This window comes from Arabidopsis lyrata (assembly GCF_000004255.2).
Source record: "Arabidopsis lyrata subsp. lyrata unplaced genomic scaffold ARALYscaffold_4, whole genome shotgun sequence".
Taxonomy (NCBI): Eukaryota; Viridiplantae; Streptophyta; class Magnoliopsida; order Brassicales; family Brassicaceae; genus Arabidopsis; species Arabidopsis lyrata.
In genome coordinates this window covers 10995366-11011471 of record NW_003302552.1, presented here as the reverse complement: position 1 = coordinate 11011471, position 16106 = coordinate 10995366, and the positions used below count along the sequence as shown (strand labels likewise).

Here is a 16106-nt window from a genome sequence, read left to right as displayed (position 1 = left end):
TAAAATCCTAGTTAAAATAGGAAATCTTAAAACCCTAAAATCCTAGTTAAAATAGGAAATCTTAAAACCCTAAAATCCTAATTAAAATAGGAAATCTTAAAACCCTAAAATCCTAGTTAAAATAGGAAATCTTAAAACCCTAAATCCTAATTAGGAAATCTTTAGAAAAGAAATTTAATCCTAAAAGGAAAGTCAAATCCTTAAGTAATCGATTCATATCTCGGTCTTTAATGCTGCATGACATTAACGATTACATAATTTTGACTCAAATTCCCCTTTGCTTGCAGATGTCGAAAACGAAGAACCTCGAGTTTTCTGCACTCAATGTTTCCGGCGACAATTACTTACAATGGGCATTGGACATTAAGATAGCCCTTGAATCCAAAGATCTTGCCGAGTGCATTGTGGAAAACAACGAGTGTGATAAGAGGTCAAAGTTTAAGGCGATTGCATTTATACGCCACCACCTAGCAGAGAGCCTTAAGAATCAGTACCTTACTATCGAGGATCCTCTCGATCTTTGGGTCGAGTTGAAAAACCGATACGATCACCAAAAGACGGTACTCTTACCGAAAGCCTAATATGATTGGAAAAACCTCAGGATCCAGGATTTCAAATCCGTGGAGGAGTATAACTCCGAGCTTTTTAAGATTGTCTCAATCCTGAGGTTATGTGGTGAAAAGGTGACTGATGATACCTTGCTTGAGAACACATACTCAACATTCCACCCTAACAACGTGGTGCTTCAGCAACAATACTGTGGAATGAAATTAAAACATATGCAAGTTTGATCTCCTGCTTACTCCTTGCTGAAAGGAATAATGAGCTATTACTAATGAATAGCTCAATGAGACCTCCAGGATCCACACCGTTGCCGGAAGCCCATAAGGCCGAAATAGCCATAGAACCTCGAGAGACCAAAGAAACCAACTACGTCCATAGAGGATATCACGGCCGTGGCCGTGGTAGAGGACGTGGTGGTGGTCGTAGCAACCATAACTCCTACGGCCAAGGAAGCCATCATGGTGGTAGAGGCCGTGGGAACAATGGTCGAGGTCGTGGCCGCGGGATCTTCAAACCGCAACACAAGGCCAAGTCCGTTTGCCACAGATGTGGAATGGACAATCATTGGGCTAAGACGTGCAGGACATCTAAACATCTCATAGCTGCTTATCAAGAGATGATAAAGAAGAATCCCGAAGCAAATTTGGCTCATCTCGATGGTGATGGAGATTTCGACCATGAGAACGATGACCAATTGGAGTATGAGACTTCGGATTGCTTAAGAGAGGAAAATTAAATTCGACATCTAGTGTTTTAATTTGCTTTATGTTTTCATGCTCTATGTTTTTTGAATTCTATTATGTCTTGGATTTAAATTTAAGTTTAATTTGCTTTCAATATAATCGTTTGCTTTATTATCTAAGACATGTTTCTTGTCAATATTAGAAATGGCCGATGACAAGAACATACTTGTGGTGGATAGTGGATCGAGCCACACAATTTTAAAAGACAAAAGATATTTTATAAATCTAACATTGAAAAATGCCAATATTAGCACCATAGCGGGTATAGCTAGTCTTATTGAGGGCCACGGTCAAGCCCATATTCTTTTATCCAAGGGCACGCATCTTGAAATAAGCGATGCCCTATACTCACCCAGCTCGAAGAGGAGCTTATTAAGTTTCAAAGATATAAGATTAAATGGTTTCCATATTGAAACAAAGGGTGAAGGGAACAAAGAATTTCTAAATATAATTGAGATCACCCAAGGACATAAGAAATTCCTAGAGACTATACCCGCATTATCCACTGGTCTCTACTATGCTAAAATCGATATGATCGAAGCTAATATGGCAATGAACAAAGAGTTCATCGAGAAATTCACTTTATGGCATGACCGGCTTGGCCATCCGGGTCATAGTATGATGCGTAAGCTTATGATAAATTCAAGGGGGCACACCCTAAAAGAGAAAAGAGTTATCCCTAAAAATCTCACGTGTGAAGCATGTTCACAAGGGAAACTCATTATAAGGCCATCACCGGCTAAGGTAAATAAAGAGACCTTAAACTTTCTCGAAAGAATACAAGGGGATATATGTGGACCAATACACCCACCATGTGGGACATTTAGATATTACATGGTCCTCATTGATGCATCGACAAGATGGTCGCATGTTTGTTTATTATCCTCCAGAAACCAAGCTTTTGTTAGGTTGTTGGCCCAGATCATAAGACTGAGAGCCCATTTTCCAGATTTTCCGCTTAAGACTATACGTCTAGATAATGCCGGTGAATTCACGTCCTAAGCATTTAATGACTACTGTATGTCCATGGGGGTAAGTGTGGAACATCCCGTGGCACATGTACATACACAGAATGGATTAGCGGAATCCTTCATTAAACGAATTCAATTGATAGCTCGACCATTACTCATGAGGTCGGAGCTTCCAGTAGCCGCTTGGGGACATGCTGTTTTACATGCATCAGAGCTTATACGCATAAGGCCATCTAGTGAACATAAATATTCACCATCCCAATTACTCACGGGTCATGAGCCAGACATATCCCATCTAAAGACTTTCGGGTGTGCCGTATATGTACCGATTGCTCCACCACATAGAACAAAGATGGGACCTCAAAGGAGGATGGGAATATATGTTGGATTTGATTCTCCCACCATTATCAAGTATCTAGAGCCAACTACGGGTGATCTATTTAAGGCTAGATACACGGATTGTCATTTTAATGAATCCGAATTTCCTACTTTAGGTGGAGAGACGAACAAGCTGGTCGAAGAAATATCATGGAATCAAACATCCTTAAATTGGCAAGATCCTGGCATGTGAATCAGAGGTCCATAAAATAATAAATTTGCAAAAGCTAGCTAATGAATTGCCGGATTCCTTTGTTGACCCAAAGAAAGTTACAAAATCGTACATACCAGCTTGTAATGCACCAATACGTATTGATGTCCAAAAGGGAATCAATGAAGTTGCTACCGTGTCTAACGCACGTAAGAAACGTGGTAGACCAATAGGTTCCAAAGATAAAAATCCTCGAGAATCAAAGAAAGGTGCAATAGGAAACGAGGTTAAGGAAACCATAGACATGGCCGCGGCAGACCCTAAGGAACCGAATAGAGAGATTTGGGACGCCAATCCTCATGGTCCTGAAGGGATAGATAATAATGAGATCTCAATAAATTATATCATGTCTGGAATAAAATGGAACCGCAAAGATGTCGACATCGATGAAATATTTGCATATAAGGTAGCACTTGAAATGAATGAGGATCATGAACCCACGTCGATATTAGAGTGCACTCAAAGGTCTGATTGGCTAAAATGGAAAGAAGCCATAAACGTGGAATTAAGTTCATTAAAGAAAAGGGATGTGTTTGGTCCGATCATAAGGACACCATCCGAGATAAAACCAGTAGGACACAAGTGGGTCTTTGTGAGGAAAAGAAATGAGAATAATGAAATCGTGAGACATAAGGCACGGCTTGTAGCACAAGGATTCTCACAACGACCGGGGATAGATTATGAAGAAACATACTCCCATGTGGTGGATGCAACGACTTTTAGATATCTAATAAGTCTGGCTATAAGAGAAAATCTTGATTTGCGGCTAATGGATGTAGTGACCGCATACCTATATGGTCCACTGGATAATGAAATATATATGAGATTACCAGAGGGTATTGAGCTCAAAGGAAAAGATAAGAAAGGGTCACGTGACCAATACTGCATAAGGCTGAACAAATCGCTTTATGGACTGAAACAAAGTGGGCGCATGTAGTACAATAGATTAAGTGAGTACCTAGTCAAAGAAGGCTATAAAATGATCCCATCAGTCCATGTATTTTTATAAAGAAGTTTGCAAACAAAGGATTTGTGATAATAGTAGTATATGTGGATGATTTGAACATCCTTGGAACCTCTGGGGAAATCGCCCAAACAGTCGAATATCTAAAGAAAGAATTCGAGATGAAAGACCTAGGCAAGACAAAATTCTGTTTGGGATTGCAACTTGAGTACGTGAATAATGGAATCCTTGTGCATCAAAAGGCATATATTGAAAAGGTACTCAAGAGATTCAATATGGACCAGGCCCACCCATTGAGCAGCCCAATGGTGGTGAGAAGCCTTGGATTGGATAGTGATCCATTCGGTCCAAAGAAGGACGAGGAAGAAGTTCTCGGTCCTGAAGTGCCATACCTCAGTGCCATATGAGCGTTAATGTACCTGGCTAGCCACACTAGACCAGACATTTGTTTTGCCGTGAACCTCCTATCGAGATTTAGCTCATGTCCGACCCAAAGGCACTGGAACGGAATTAAACATCTTTTACGTTATTTACAAGGAACTGTTGATTTGGGTCTATTATATACTAACCATAACAAAGAAGGTTTAGTTGGTTTTGCTGATGCAGGTTATCAATCAGATCCGCATAATGGTAAGTCACAAACAGGTTATGTGTTTACACACGGTGGAACCGCGATTTCATGGCGTTCAATGAAGCAAACCATCTCAGCCACTTCATCCAATCACGCGGAGATCTTAGCAATACATGAGGCCAGCCGTGAGTGTGTGTGGTTGAGGTCGATGACTCAACACATACGATCTAATTGTGGCATGGACGATGAGAAGGGACCAACGGTCATGTACGAGGATAATGCGGCCTGCATCGCTCAGCTCAAAGAAGGTTACATCAAGGGAGATCGGACGAAGCACATCTTAACAAAGTTCTTCTTCACGCATGATTTACAAAAGGATGGTGAAGTTCAAGTGGTGCAAGTTCGTTCTAGCGACAATTCAGCCGACCTATTCACTAAGGCATTACCAGCATTGACATTGAGGAAGCTCACGCGTCAAATTGGAATGCGGAGACTTAAGGAATTTCAGGGATGACCAAAACAAGGGGAGTAATACGTGATGTACACTTTTTCCTTCACCATGGTTTTGTCCCAATGGGTTTTCCTGGTAAGGTTTTAATGAGGCAGCATCCCCAAGCGTATTACTGAGATCCTTTGGCATCTACACGGTTATGTCATCCAAGGGGGAGTGTTACACTACAAGAAAATCGAGTATTAATAACAACAGAAAAACGCTATGTAAAAATACAATAGCGTTATAGAAAACGCTATGTCATCGCCCGCGATAGTAGGTCTACCACTTTAGATAGCGCTTTTCTTCTTTGCTATCTTTTTTGAATAAATAATAGCGTTTTTATCTATGCAATTGTTATTAATAAAATAGCAAATATATTTTGCTATAAACTATTTTATCAATAGCATGTTTTGTAACTTTTTTATAGCAGTCAATATATATGTTATAATTCTTGTATTATCTATAACAATTATATTTTCTATAATAACGGTGAAAATATGTCATTGATTCATGTATTGTACAAAAAAAAAAATTTTAAATGTGTGATTTGCCAGATTATTGTTTTATCCAATTTTATTTATATTAAATCATTTTCATTATCTTTCAGGAAACAAATAACTATGTTAATTAAAAAAATAATCATGATACAAAACAATCCTACTACCGAAACTGCTATTCTTATATACCCAATAGGCCTATGAGCCCATATCGAAAAAAAAAAAAAAAAAAAACACAACGCAACTCTTGAACTTCTTCTTCTTCAGTCATCAAGCTTCCTCCTTTACCAAAGTAGCTACAGAAATCAACCAAACACAAACATCAACATCCAGAACTAATGGACAATGTGTTCCATCATGGAACAAAAAATGAAACTTTTTTTGGTTTAGTCAACAATACCCATATACGAACAGCAATGTGTATCTTCATCTCGCTCGGTTGCTGTAGATCTCCACTTGCAATGTTCGCCTGAATAGATTGAATAAAACATAAAATCAATTCAGATAAATAAATTTCAACGAGAGGTTGTGAGCACAAAATTAAAAATGCAAAGAAATTACCGTGATGGAAGAAAAGAGCCCGCGTCTCCATCTCGCTCGTTGCAGATTTCCTCTATCTGCAGTAACAAATCACTACTTATTAAAACATACAAAAATCAAGAGTGTTATAGAGTTTTTTTAAAAAAGCTTAATAGAATCCCTTAAACTAAATTTCAGAGAAGACAAATCTTTCTTTACCAGATCTTGAAGCAGCAATTGGCGACGACATGAAGAGTTCGATTTCAATTTCGCTGGAACTGAGACTTGGGTATCTTCAAGAGCAATTGGCAACGACATGAAGAACTCCTCCCTTATCTCCAAAGAAATTTCCCTTCTAAAAAGGGTACAAGACGAGGAGGAAGACGAAGCTACACTATGTCTATAAGGAGGGAGACTCATTAGGAGGAAGTAGAAGAGAAGCCTTACTGATTATCTATGGCGGCTGAGGCGAGAAAGAGAAAAAGAGGAGGAAAGAGACGAAGAGAAGAGAAGAGAAAAATAAAAATAAAGAATAAAACTTGTGTCCGTCAGATCTAATCTTATCAACGGTACATATTAAACCAAACTGTGATCCTCACCTTTACAGAATAGCCAATCAAAAGCCAGAGTTTATATTTTCATTTTGAATATTTAGCATGTTTGTTATTTTTTCTTTTTATTACTAGTAGATTACTTTTTTGATATGTGGTAAATTAATGTAAGACATATTATATTTCCTAAAAGAATTTCCAAATAATTTTATGGTCAACTCCATTTACAAGATAGTTATATTTTGGGTTAGAAGTTTAGGGTTTAGGGTTTGTGTTTGGGGTTTAGAGTTTATAAAATGATTATACTTATAAATTTTGAAAATTTTATAACTTAAATAAAACACTCATTAATCCATAAATATATATTATATTTCTATAGTTAATAACACTAAAAATATATATCTCAAATCATATACTCTTATGCCCTAAACCCCAAACCCTATACCCTAAACTCATTCAAAACCTCATTAACTTTCTATTTTATTTTTTTTCTTGAGAATTAGCCAAATTGTTTTTTACATGTGTCAATTTATATACCTTGTATTAAATATTCATCAATCCAAAAATAATTATAATTTATTAACAATAAATTTCGAAAAATATATTTTAAATCCTATACCTTACCTCAAACCCTATCTATGCCCTAAACTCTAAATCATAAACTCATTAATTTTATTTTTTTTATTTTATTTTTACTTCATTGAGAATTAGCAGAATAAATATTTTACAAGTGTGATTTATATTCCCAAAATGAAATATTCCTCAATCCGTAGAAAATTATATTTTTGCAATTTTATACCCTAAACCTCAAACCCTATCTATGCCCTAAACTCTAATCAAAACTCACTAAGATTCCTTAATATTTTATTTTGTATTTTGTAGTTTTTTAATTATTTTCTATTATATTTTATATTCTTCGTAAGAATTTGTTGTATTTTTTTTTCTTCATTGGCACATATCAAAAGTTGACTATTTTCGATTTCAAATGTAAATAATCAAAATTTAGAAAGAGAAAAAAAAACATCAATCCAATTTCAAACTTCTTTTCATCCTTTGGTGGCTTGCGGTTTTTGCTGTTCTTGGACAACATTATCTTCTTGATACAACAACCATCTTGGCATTGCCTTAATACGAGCACATCTTGCTTGAAGCTGCTTTTGTTCATATCTGAGATTGAAAGATTCAGAAACAGAAACCTGATTAGATTAGCATTTCAATCTAAGATTGAGACCAAAACACATCAACACAAGCTTAATGTTCAGTAACAAACAAAGTCTGATAACAATACAACTTGAGGAAGATAAGAAGCTTACACAGGGACGTGTGTGTGTGTGGTCAGTGATGTGATGTACTCTCAAATTAAAGCTTTAGTGATGTGATTACTTAAGGGCTTTACCATTATCCTTGGAGATGAAGCTTATATTATGTCATCTAGTGTTTGGTTGATTCCTGAAACGAAAATATTTATCAAAGTCAAGAAGAATACAAAGAATGTGAACAAATGCTTGAAAGCTTCTTAAGACCTTGAAAAAGCATCAGTAAACTCTTACATTAGGATGCATCAAATAAAAAATTATCATGATATACCATTAACAAAACGAAACAAGAATGAACAACTACGCAAGAGAAACACAACAAAGCAATTCAATTTCAATTCCACAACAACACCAGTCCAATGTAATCCAGAAAAAGCAAAATCAAGAAAACCCAAAAGCAAATATACATTCCAACAAATCGATCGATCCACATGGATCATCAAATCAAGAAGATAGATAAAATAGTGTCTTAGAAAGGGAACGTACCAGAGAGTATCATCAGGAGGTCCGATAATAGTTACACTCCATTTGAATATATTCTTCTCATCAAGTAGAACAGCGAGTATCCATCAACAAGATGCTTACAAATATCTGAACACATGCAAACAAAAATCGAATTCAATGACAGCGAACAACACCAAAACAGATTTCTTAAGTAAGATTTGCGGGGTTTAGTGTGTGTACAGTGTACCTTTGGGCAGTTTCTGAAGAAGAAGACAAGCTTGTGAGGTCATGGCAGATGATTTATAAATCGAGTTGGAGCTGCCAATGATCTGAGAGAGAAAGAGGAGGAAGATGGTAATTGATTTGAGAGTTCTATATGCAAAAAGCAATTGAGATTTAAAACTATCAGCACAAATCATGAATCTCAAATGCAAAATTTCAACTTTTGCTTACCAGCCTGTCATGAACTTCTTCGACGCCATGAAAAAGTTTGCAGAAAATAGCTAAAGCATCAGACCACAATTCAATTCAAGTCAATCCAATTCTACTGTTAATTTCACATGAATCTTGAAATGAGAAAACGAATAACAAGATTCTAGATCAGGTGAAAAGAAAACTAGACCTCGTGGCTGGATTGATGCGAAGAAGAAGAGGAAGAAGAAGATGGCCGGAATCAGCTACGGGAATCAAAAGCTCTCAATCTCTTTCACGATTAGCCATCACAATCGCCGGCTTCTCGTCTCCCATCGCCGAAAACTCAAGTCGGAGAAGAAGAAGAAAGAAGAAAGAAGAAAGAAGAGAGAAGAGATGGCCAAAGTAATTTAATCTAATTAATCTATTCTCTTCTAATTCTCTTTCTTTTTCTTTTTTAATTTATTTAGTTATTGTGTTATTACTTAGAAATTTTTTTTGGAGGCAATGAAATTTTCACTTTCCCGGTTACCTTTATAATAACGTTTTCATTGTTACTATGCTATCGTAAAACCAAAACTTAGGCGCCACTACGAAATATTTCCGCGGTCATCTTAACATAGCGTTTGCCATTTTAGAAACGCTATGAAAATTTTCTCGAAACTCAATTATAGCAGAACTATCAAAAACGCTATACTATACTGCTATTAATACCCTCATTTTCTGTAGTGTTATAAACCACATTAGGATGAACTCCATAACCGTGACCCATATTCTAGAGGGCCCATGTCCACGTTCTAGAAGACTTACTCAATGACGGTTTATGTTAGTCTTAGTGGGCTTTGGGCTTTAGAATTTCCTAGTCCAATTGAAACATTTGTTCGTTTTACCCTCTTCCAACTTGTTCGTTTGGGTTACTCAATGACGGTTTATGTTTAATATATATATGTTGTAACTCCATTCATTAATGATAAGAATACACGAGATTCGTAACATTGGACCATTTCTTTTTCTTCTTTATCAAAAATCTTCTCAGCTTCCTGGAAATTCTCGTTTGCTAATAATAGCCAAAAATAATTTTACGATCAACCGTAAACCGTTAACGCTATCACCACCACCGTCATTATCTCCACCACCGCTACTTGTCACCGCAACCTCCGCTACTGCCACCGTCATCACCATTGCCATCGCCACCACCACTACCGCTACCTCCGTAATCGCTCCACCCAACACCACCGTAATCAACATCACCATCGCCACCGTTATCGGCACCATCACCCCACCGTCACCACCACCACCACCATCATCTCCACCACCGTTACCACTGTTATCGCAACCACTGCTACCGCGACGACCATTGTCACTACTCACTGCCGCTACAATTGTAATCGCCACCACCCAACACCACGGCCATCACCATCATCACGCTGTTTTCTAATTCAATTTCTTATGTTTATCTACCATTATCTTTTTCATAAGCTATTCCAATTGATCTAACATTTGTTCCTTAATTAAACATTTGTTCGTTTTACCCTCTTCCAACTTGAATCCACCCAAGTCATATCACAAATCATAGTTTGATATTTGATAATTGATCGATTGCATTCAATATAGAAAAAGAGATGGATATTGATTGGATGAGAATGAACAAGAGAAGTAAAGAAGACGAGAAGAAGAAAATCAATTTTTCAATAGATTTGTCTCAAATAGAATAAGTATTGTAAGTTTATGGAAAATAATTTTATTTTTTTAAAAAAATGGTTTTTACATCATATTTATGTTTACAAATATTGATTTAAGTTCATAATTTTTTTTTGTTTGAAAAATTGATTTTTTGCTCTTTGTGTTGATATTTTCACATGAGTTCAAGTAGAGATTTTGGTTATCTTTTAGGTATAACATCCTTTATACGACGTGTGTTTAATTCGGCAAATTATGTTTTCTATATTGTATATTTAAGGTATGATATTTTTTTGTGCGTTTAACTTGGTCGTTTGGGTTCTCTATGTTGTATCACTTAGGGTATATTGTTCCTTTTTTGTCACGCGTTTAATTCAGTATTTTGTATTCTTTGTTATCGTCACCGTACTATATAGAACACTAAAATGTTATATTCAATTTTTTCTAAATAAATTCACTATTTTAATTTTTATATTTATTAATACCGTTTTTAGATATATGTTTTGGGTTTGGGTTTAGACTTCTGGATTTAGGTTTTAGTATTTTAGAGTTAAAAGTTAATTTTAAGTATAATATATAAGATATAGTAAAGTATTATATCTATTTTTGTGTGATTTATGTATATTACATATTGTATATTTAAGGTATGATATTTTTTTGTGTGTTTAACTTGGTCGTTTGGGTTCTCTATGTTGTATCACTTAGGGTATAATGTTCCTTTTTTTGTCACGCGTTTAATTCAGTATTTTGTCCGACACTATATAGAACACTAAAATGTTCTATTCCATTTTTCTAAATAAATTCACTATTTTAATTTTTATATTTATTAATACCGTTTTTAGATATATGTTTTGGGTTTGGGTTTAGACTTCTGGAATTAGGGTTTAGTATTTTAGAGTTAAAAGTTGATTTTAAGTATAATATATAAGATATAGTAAAGTATTATATCTATTTTTGTGTGATTATGTATATTACAATATATTTTTAGTTATAAACATTATTTATTAGGCATTGTGGATACTACCATCACCACTATGTTAATCATTAGCATTTTGTTTGCTTCTATACTATTTCTTTTGTGTTTTATATAAACTAAGTTTATTAATTTATTTTTTACTTTTATAAGTTTTGGTCGGTTTTTAGAAATCCAAATCATAATATATAGAGAAAAAAAAGACCAGAGTTTTTTTCTATAAAAATTATAAATTTAAATTAATGTTTTCAAACACTAAATATAATGTAAAAATCAAATGGGGTAGAAATAAAACAAATATTAAAAAGAAGAAGCAATTAAGCTTTTTTCTCTCTCTCACAACGTCCCCTCTCTTTTCTTCCTCCTCCTTTGCGCATGTCTTACACCTAAGGTGTGTTTTGTCTTTTCACTACGTATTATGGTTATTCTCTTAATTTGGACTTTAGTATGCTATATTCTTCCTTTCGTTTATCAAAATGGCCACTCACCTAATTGCCCCTATAAATATTTTGTATTAAAATATAAATATTTGGAATTTCTATGTCAACGAATAAGGTGAAAAAAAAAATGATTTTTGGGACAGTTTTTATATATTTAACTGTTATGAAATGCTTTAATTGTCGTGTTTGATAGGGGAAGGTTGCTGAAAAGTAAATTATTCATTTAAATGTTTGAAAGATAAATAAAAATGAAAAAATAATGGTTTAGTTTTTACCTGGAAGACGGGTTTTGTTTAGAATGAGTTCATTGGAATTAAAGAAATTTTCTACGACTGTCAAACGAACAATTTTTAGTCACAGTCGCAGCAATCGCAGGCCTCTTGCGACTGCCAAACGAACAACACCATAATTAATTAATGAAATTTTGAAAAGAAAAGAAATTTAAGAAAATCGAAGGTTAGTCTGTACCCTGGCTTTGTTGAGATGAAGCCCATTAGAGTTATATCGGTCTTTTTGGTAAATAAAGAAATCATTTCCTAAAACATTACAAATAAATTTATTAAAATTTTGGAAAGAAGAAAATATAAAATATGAAAGAAAAAAAGGAGGGACTACCGAGGGATTCTTTTTGTTGGTTTATCTTTGAAGATACAAACTTTAAGAAATTCATTTCAATAGAGCTTCTTTCTTCCTTTTGTTATAAAACTATAACTCAAACATATATATATAATATAATAATATATATGTATAATCAAAGAAAGGAAGAATAAAATGTAGAGAGAAGAGGAGCAGACGAGTGGGAGACGAGAAGCAAAATACAACTTTCTCTCTACATCTATTACATCTCAAAGTCATGGGTATATATATAGCTAGAAAACTTGGTGAGCGAATGCCTTGCATCCCAAGCTAGATATGGATAATATATATATATATATATATATATATATATATTATTTGGATGGATAATTATATATTTTTTAACACTCCCCTTTAATTATCCATCATTATTAACGTATTGCGTATTGTCTCGTTAAAAAACTTTATCATGGAAAAATCCATTGGGATAAAAACCATGATAAAGGAAAAGATTACAGTAACACAATCTCCCCGTGGAACAGACGAGTCTTGTTCTCTTTAGAGTTTCGTAGGTGATGCATCTTGATCATTCTCTTCTCTTCTTTTGATCTCGTCAATATATGACAAAGATTTTGGAAGAGAGATAGACTTTCACTTTGATGTCTATCTTTTGCGTGTTATTTGCTGCCTCGTTAAAAACCTTGTCATGGAAAAACCCAGTGGGATAAAAACCATGATAAGGGAAAAAGAGTACAGCCACGCTCATCATAATATGTCTCGTCCTGGAAGCATCATCTTCAAAAAATGCATTTCGATTTGTGAAGATACTTTCTGAATGTTGTAGCAGGAAGCGCCTTTGAACTGAAACTGCTACATTGTTACTTGGCCGGATGTATCGAACATCAACTTCCTGATTCTTCTCAGATTCTTGAGTGCATGAGAAGAATCTTGGGGGAACATGTCTTGTCATATCGATCTTGACATAGCTTCATTTGAAATTGGCAACATATGCAACATTGTGTTCAAACAATGTTGTTGGCTCTTCACTGGTAACTATATTGCTTGCTTCTTGTATATGTTGAGGGCATCAATCTGACCCATACATATTTTTGACGTGCTTCATGGAGCGCATTAATTTTGGTATGGCTTGAACAAGCGACGACCAAAATTTGCTGTTGGAAACGCCATGAAGTTGTTGTTTTGCGATATAGATTTATATAGATTTGATATAGATCCTCCATCTGCAAAACCAACTAAACCAAACTCGGGGTTTCTAGAAAAAAAAGTAAATCCAGGTCAATTGTACCTTGCAGATAAGGGAAGACACATTTGAACTCATTCAATGTCTAGTCGGAGGAGATGAATTAATCCTGCAAGTAGATCAATAGCAAATGCTAGGTACAATTCACAAGATATATAAATGCTCGTCAGCATTTATATATGCTAGCTACAATTCACAAAATATATAAATACTCGTCAGCATTTATATATAATGCTTCATGATCAAATATATAGAGTCGACTTTCCTTAGAAGTGACTAATATAACATCTCTTTCTTTGGATGTTTAGTTCGAATATCTGGAGACACTTTTGTCTTTCCAAGATCTTTTATTCCAAATAACTCTTCAAGAGTTTTGATGATGTTTTAAAATATCATGCTTATAAGTTCCCGGGAATATAACTATTCTATCGTAAATCTTTCAAGGATTAGTCCTACAGACATCCCATGAGGCGCAATTCAAGTCATTTATTCATCAACTCAATATCAAGTGATTTTAGCAAAACTCGGCGCGACACACCGTCTTGTCTAAAGTATCATAATACTCTTTTGATGCTTGGACCATGTGTCAAGGAATTACTCGTTTCTTATACGAGATTAATATAGACTTGGCTGCCTCTTTATTAATTGGTCAATATATATCTCTTTACTCTCACAGAGCGGAGATTTATGATCCTCATTAATTACATTTGCGTGCTAGATCATTTTTCTTGTCGACATTATGTTATCTTTGGTTCCATATTTTCCGTAATGACATGGTTAACCGAGATCTCTTAATCATTATAAATGATTTTATTCAGGTACCTGATTTCGTTTTAACCATGCCAATCGGTCTTTGTACTTCTCTTTAAGAGTCTATTTGCTCCTGTTGAGGAGTCTCTATGCTCCTCTTTAGAAGTCTATATGCTCCTCTTTTAAGAGTTTAATCCTCTTTTTAGTAATAATATGCTCCTTATTTATTTTCGAGGATTTTCTTTATATTTGGAACCAAAGTTGTCTATCACGTTTTTATCGTATTATAGACAGTAATATGTCATCCGCCAGAAACATATTTGTAGAGCATTTTTAGCTGGGACAAGAGATTTTCTATGAACTTTAAGTTCATATGTATTTATACGAGGATCAATAACTTTATGAAATCTCATCCATCAGCTTTTTGCATTTGATTTGCAATTTATTATGAATAGTGATCTATTTGAACTTTGAACTCTTAAGTTCATATTTATTATAGTCATTTGTTCAAAGATCTTAAATATTCAATGATTCTCCCATAATGATGGAGAACTTTAATCATCAATAAGATGATATGCAAATCTTGCAATAGGCACATCTCTCATAAGGTGGCTCAATATTATAGAGCAGAGACTCATCTCTAGCCTCTATATATTTCATCCTTTTAGGATGTTAATTTTTATGCGGTGCAGAGGAGCATTTATATATATATATATATACCTCACACCCATAAAATTCAAAATGAGAAATATTTGATCTCCAATCATGTTATAACATAGGAGAAATATTTCTTGTAAAACGTTGGTCTTACAATCATTACTGCATGTTCCATGTGAAAAACATGGAGATTAAATCACCATGAATCGTTTTACAATCTCTTGGATTTTCGCTATGAACGATTCGCTTAAAGCTTATTTTGAGAGTGAACATCATTTTAGATGTTCCACTTTATCAAAAAGTGATAAATTTTAGGATATGATTTCACTAGAGTTATATCGCTCTGGGGTGTCAAGTTCACCAAAATTTATCGACTTCTTGTCGATGTGGGATTCCTCTAATTCTCCCCCTCGAGATGAAAACTCTTCGAGTTCATTCATCTCGAACTGAATTCCACTTTAGCATCAATAACATATCCGATCTCGATCAGGTATTTAATCTTAGGTCCTTATAAAAATGTGGGACTTGTAATAACCCCTCCCAAGATAATGGCTTTCCAAGCCTATTTATCTTGGACCGAATCTTATTTTTAGATCGGTTATATTCGGGGCTTAATTTGGAGATTATTAAAAAAATTAACCGGCATATACAATGAGCTTACTAAATAAATAAAAATGGTGATTTGGCCAAAAATCATATGTTTCTGGAGACTTAGCGTACTACAGAGTTAAAGAGAAGGTCTGCAACCTTCGACTCGATATAATATAAAAATAAATGAATTTAAATAAATTCAACATAAATTAAATGTTACCTCAGGAATGCGGGCGGATGCATGCAGTGCTTGAATAAGCTTTTCTTTCTTTACATAAATTTTAAGTGATATTTAATCACTCTTTTTGAGTTCTAATTTAGGTCATCAATATATACAACAATGATCACTAATCTCGATAGAGATATCTTAATAAAGACGCAAAGGGCATATATCGTTATTAACAGATATACCCTTTCTTTAACAAATAATCGCTTAAGCGATTATACCACATGCGTCTGGATTAATTTTAATCCGTAAAATGATCGCTGTAATTTGACCGTACATATTTCATTAGACTTTGAGTCTAATGCCTTTGGAATTTTAA

The 16106-nt window shown here is 34.6% G+C and overlaps 2 long non-coding RNA genes across 3 annotated transcripts; both read right to left on the bottom strand.

The window, feature by feature from the left end:
* Positions 1 to 5453: 5453 nt before the first annotated feature.
* LOC9315127 lies at positions 5454 to 6466 on the bottom strand. The gene is made up of 4 exons (XR_002332723.1): positions 6131 to 6466; positions 5954 to 6009; positions 5793 to 5861; positions 5454 to 5688 (listed from the first exon to the last, which is right to left on the bottom strand). It is a non-coding gene; the product is annotated as an uncharacterized LOC9315127 (long non-coding RNA).
* A 921-nt stretch (positions 6467 to 7387) lies between these two features.
* On the bottom strand, positions 7388 to 9042 carry LOC110229559. Of its 2 annotated transcripts, XR_002332967.1 has the most exons (6): positions 8845 to 9042; positions 8676 to 8725; positions 8470 to 8551; positions 8265 to 8369; positions 7776 to 7911; positions 7388 to 7629 (listed from the first exon to the last, which is right to left on the bottom strand). It is a non-coding gene; the product is annotated as an uncharacterized LOC110229559 (long non-coding RNA). The 2 variants fall into 2 exon arrangements; XR_002332966.1 differs by having other exon boundaries at positions 8676 to 9040.
* Positions 9043 to 16106: the final 7064 nt, after the last annotated feature.